General features: G+C 61.6%; 1 non-coding gene and 1 pseudogene across 1 annotated transcript; both read left to right on the forward strand.

Moving 5' to 3' along the window:
* The first annotated feature begins 1,522 nt into the window (after positions 1 to 1,522).
* On the forward strand, positions 1,523 to 1,676 carry LOC136682475 (5.8S ribosomal RNA). The gene has a single exon (XR_010798656.1). It is a non-coding gene; the product is annotated as a 5.8S ribosomal RNA (ribosomal RNA).
* A 272-nt stretch (positions 1,677 to 1,948) lies between these two features.
* Positions 1,949 to 5,160, forward strand: part of LOC136682473 (28S ribosomal RNA) — a 4,392-nt pseudogene continuing 1,180 nt past the window's right edge.

The following is a 5,160-nucleotide window of genomic DNA, read 5'->3' on the forward strand; positions in this document are numbered from 1 at the left end:
CCTTAAAAAGTTACACGGCCCTCCCTTGGGTCCCTGTGGGGGCTTGCGGCCCGAGGGGTTCGTCGGTCGGTGGCCGAACTTCTTAGAGCGATCCGGGGCAAGGCAAAGCCGTATGAGATTCGGGGCCATAACAGGTCTGTGATGCCCTTAGACGCCCGGGGCCGCACGTGAGTTACACTGGCTGGTTCAGCATGTGCATCCATCCTATGCCGAAAGGCCTGGGCAATCCTATGAACGCCTTCCCCGCTGGGGATAGGGGATTGTAACTTTTCCCCTTGAACGAGGAATTCCAAGTAGTCGCGGGTCACCAGCCCGCGTCGATTAAGTCCCTGCCCTTTGTACACACCGCCCGTCGCTACTACCGATTGGATGGCCTGGTGAGGTCCTCGGACCATCTCCGAGGTGCCCCTTTACCGGGGGGTTGCCTCGTTGAGGTGGGAAGTCGATCGAACCTGGGCATCTAGAGGGAGTAAAAGTCGTAACAAGGTTTCCGTAGGGGAACCTGCGGAAGGATCATTAACGGTGACCTGGCCACGGCCGGTTGTCGAGTCGGACTCGAGAGGCCAAACCTCCCCCGGCGGGTACCTTCAAGGTATGGACCGCAGAAGCCTCGTACCTTTCGTCGTCGGCCGACGTGAGTCTCTCCCCCTCCGGGTGGGTGGACGTAGCGAGCCGGCTTCGGAACTCGGGGTTATGCGAGGACCGCCTTAGGTGCATAGGTACCCCGGTCCGCCCCCCTCGTTCGCGGGGGGGAGAGTGGCGCCGGAGCCGCCCGCCGGGTCGTTAAACCAACCATTGATCGTTGAAGGCTTGATTGTGCGTGCGCGAGTCAAAGGGGCTTACTCACCCCCAGGGCGTTGGCCGGTGCTCGCCGGCCTCGGTGGGATCTCCCTGAACCCATCCCCCCGGCACAGGGGGTGGTGGTGGACGGGAGCGTACCGCCGGGCGAAACTCTTTCCCCTCACGGGGTTGGAGCGGAGCTTAAGAGCGCATGCAAATACCCCGATGTTGGCTTCGCAGAGACGGACCGTATAATAGTCTAAGGCCGGTGCGCGAGTTGAAGGGGCCTCACGAACCCCGGATGCGTTTAAACACCCGAAGGAGACGGCCGGTGCCCGCCGGTCCTGACTAGGTGGGATCTACCCAGCGCCTTCCCCTAAGCGGGGGACTTGGGAGCGTACCACCGGGCCTCGCTCATACCCTCCGGGGTGGAGAGCTTGGCTTTGAGCGCACGCCTGAATGCCTTAGACCGGGACCCGTAACGCAGCGAACCAAACCCTGGGCCTCGCCGGGAACGGTGGGGCCTAGACCCGGTCTCCTAAACCACGTAAGTCTCGGGCACCTACTCGGGCGATCGTCCCCCGGGCCGTAACTCCTCGGTCCGGTGGTGACGCCCAGGTTCAATGACCTTCCCCCCTCCACGGGGGGGAAGGCACCCGGCTTGAAATATTGTCAAACGTTGTCTCGTGTTCGAATGGCTTCCTTCGCCCGGCCTGTAACGGGCCGGGCACAAACCTCATACAACTCTTAGCGGTGGATCACTTGGCTCGTGCATCGATGAAGAACGCGGTAACCTGCGTTAAATAATGTGAATTGCAGAACACAGATCATCGATATTTCGAACGCACATGGCGGCCGCGGGGGTCCATCCCGCGGCCACGCCTGTCTGAGGGTCGGTTTACCCATCGATCGGTCTTCCTAGACCGCGGCTGGGAGTTCGCAGGGCCTCCACCTCGGACGGCCCTTCGTCTCCCTAAACCCAGACTCGGGCCTTAAACCCGACGTGTGGCGAGAGCTCCGGACGTAGGGAGAGCCATTAGGTCCGGGTCCAATCCGTCATAGTCTCTCCCCGCTGGGCTCTCCGCCGCCGTCGGAGAGTGGGTACCGTAATACGGCGAGCGGCCGGGGGGTTCGCGCCCCCCGCGCCCCGCAAAACAGTCTCGTAGTGCGACCTCAGATCAGACGAGACAACCCGCTGAACTTAAGCATATCAGTAAGCGGAGGAAAAGAAACTAACAAGGATTCCCCTAGTAGCGGCGAGCGAAGAGGGAAGAGCCCAGCGCTGAATCCCACTTTCCCCTGACCGGGGTGGGCCGGGAAATGTAGCGTACGGAAGTCCGTTTGGTCTCGGTGCGGACGCGGGACCAAGTTTTGCAAGGAAGTGTCTTCCGCAGATGGTGAAGGCCCGGTATTGTCCCGCATCCCGCCGGGTAGATCGGGCTTCCCGGAGTCGAGTTGCTTGTGAATGCAGCTCAAAGTGGGTGGTAAACTCCATCTAAGGCTAAATACCGGCACGAGACCGATAGCGAACAAAGTACCGTGAGGGAAAGTTGAAAGCAGTACTTTGAAGAGAGAGTTCAAGAGAGCGTGAAACCGTTGAGAGGTAAACGGTCGGGGGACCGAGAAGACCCCCCCGGGGGATTCAGCCGGGCGGACGGCCCGCGCTCGTGTGGTTCCGTGGCTCGGAGGCGAGTTCATCCGGGCGAGAGTGGGGGCGACCCCACTCCCTGCTCGGCCCTGAGCTTCGCCTCTCGACTTCGGGCCTCTCGGGCGTACGAAGGCTCGGCCCGTCAGGTGTACTTCCCCCCGCGTGGTGGGTGAGTCGCGACCGGCTCCGGTTAGGCTTGGAAGGGCCCGAGGGTGAAGGTAGGTCCGTCCGGAGAAGGGAGCCCCACGTGGCCCCCGGACACGGGCGTTCCGCTACAGCCCCTCGCTCCGACTTCGCCGATAACGCCGGGGCCGCGGAGTAATGTCCTTTCCGCGTTTTCCCCTCCTTCGGGATGGGGATGGGGCCCCCCCCTGATCGTTCGGACGAAAGCGGGCCGGTTGGGCTGTCCTCAGCCCCGGGCTAGGCCCGCTACGGCAATACGGGGGGTGATCCAGGCCCACAGCCAAAACGCCTAAGGTCAGCGGCTAAGTTCGGACCCCGACCGACCCGTCTTGAAACACGGACCAAGGAGTCTAACGCGTATGCGAGTCAAAGGGGCTTGAACCCCGGAGGCGCAACGAAGGTGAAGGCCGGCGCGCGTCGGCTGAGGTGGGATCTGATGCACCCCGTCAATGTTTGGGTTGACAGCGCACCACCGGCCTGCTCTCCACCGAGTGGAGAGTGGAGCAAGAGCATACGCGGTGGTACCCGAAAGATGGTGATCTATGCCTGGGCAGGGCGAAGCCAGGGGAAACCCTGCGTGGAGGCCCGTAGCGGTCCTGACGTTCAATTCGGTCGTCCGACCTGGGTATAGGGGCGAAAGACTTAACGAACCATCTAGTAGCTGGTTCCCTCCGAAGTTTCCCTCAGGATAGCTGGCACCAGACTCAGTTTTATCCGGTAAAGCAATGATCATAGGCTGCGGGGCCGAAATGGCCTCGTCCTACCCTCAAACTTTAAATGGGTAAGAGGCCCGGCTCGCAGGCTTGGAGCCGGGCATCGAATGATGGTGCCAAGTGGGCCACTTTTGGTAAGCAGAACTGGTGCTGCGGGATGAACCGAACGCGCGGGTTAAGGCGCCCGACGCGACGCTCATCAGACCCCAGGAAAGGTGTCGGTTGATATAGACAGCGGGGCGGTGGCCATGAAAGTCGGAATCCGCTAAGGAGTGTGTAACAACTCACCTGCCGAATCAACTGGCCCTGAAAATGGATGGCGCTGGAGCGTCGGGCCCATACCCGGCCGTCGCAGGTGTCACAATCCCTGATTTGAAACACGGACCGTATGCCGCGACGAGTAGGAGGGCCGCCGCGGTGGCGCTGAAGCCTCTGGCGTGAGCCTGGGTCGAGCCGCCGCGGGTGCAGATCTTGGTGGTAGTAGCAAATATTCAGATGGGATCTTTGAAGGCCGAAGTGGAGAAGGGTTCCACGCCGACAGCGCTTGGCCGTGGGTTAGTCGGTCCTAAGGGATAGGCGAACGCCGTTCGGAAACGCTGGGGCGATGGTCTCGTCTGCCCCCCGCTGACCGAAAGGGGATCGGGCCAATATCCCCGAACCTGGGATTGGGGAGATTGAGTGCCGAGAAGGCGCTCTCATAGCGGTAACGCAAACGAACCCGGAGACGTCGGTGGGAACCCCGGGGAGGATTCACTCTCCTTGCTAAAGAGCTGGAGCGCCCTGGAATGGGATTGTCCCGAGAAAGGGGCTCAACGCTCTGAAAGGCGCCGCATGCATCCGTGAGGCAGCCGGGACGTTCCCCATCGGCCCTTGAAAATCCGGGGGAGGTATAGTGAATTTCCCCCCAGGCCGTACCCATATCCGCATCAGGTCTCCAAGGTGAACAGCCTCTGGCGTGTTGGAACAATGTAGGTAAGGGAAGTCGGCAAAATAGATCCGTAACTTCGGGATAAGGATTGGCTCTAATGGCTGGGCTCGGTCGGGCCCTTTAGCTGAAGCGTAGGCCGAGGGCTGTTCTGGTTCTGGTTCGCCCTTGCCCTGAGGGTCATGCGGGGCAAAAGCGCACGGCGCCCGGGTTGACTCCTGCGTCTGTCGGTTAAAGTGCGTGGGTCGCAGCCGCGCGAGGCAGCCGGTGTTCCCTCCCGGTGGTGCTTAGGGGACTCGGTCGGTGCCGGGGGGAGGCGGTCGTGGATGGGACTCCGGCGGGGGTGCGTCCTTAGGGGACGAACCTCCGGTGCGTCTCGTCCTTCGGCCCTTCCTTCCCGAAGTCGGCCGGGCTCCGAGGCCCATCGGCGGGTCCCGGCCACGCTCGCGAGCGCGGCCTTCCGTACTCCCGTTCGGACGTGGGGGGGGGAAGACTCTGGAGTTGTGTGCGGATGCGTCGCCGGCCGTAGGGGCTTGGGAGGACCGGACCGGAGCAGTGTGACTGGAGACGGGCGTGACGAGCCGAGGCCTCGTGGATCTATCGGGTGTGAGTCTCGCCTCGGAGGGGTGGCAGCTCCGAGGTGGTTCTCTCGACCGGCACCCAACAGCCGAATTAGAACTGCTGCGGACCAGGGGAATCCGACTGTTTAATAAAAACACAGCATTGTGAAGGCTCTCGGACGGTTTTGACACAATGTGATTCCTGCCCAGTGCTCTGAATGTCAAAGTGAAGAAATTCACCCAAGCACGGGTAAACGGCGGGGGTAACTATGACCCTCTTAAGGTAACGAAATGCCTCGTCATCTAATTAGTGACCTGCATGAATGGATTAACGAGATTCCCACTGTCCCT

This window comes from Hoplias malabaricus, unplaced genomic scaffold (genome assembly GCF_029633855.1).
Source record: "Hoplias malabaricus isolate fHopMal1 unplaced genomic scaffold, fHopMal1.hap1 scaffold_114, whole genome shotgun sequence".
In the NCBI taxonomy this organism is placed as follows: domain Eukaryota; kingdom Metazoa; phylum Chordata; class Actinopteri; order Characiformes; family Erythrinidae; genus Hoplias; species Hoplias malabaricus.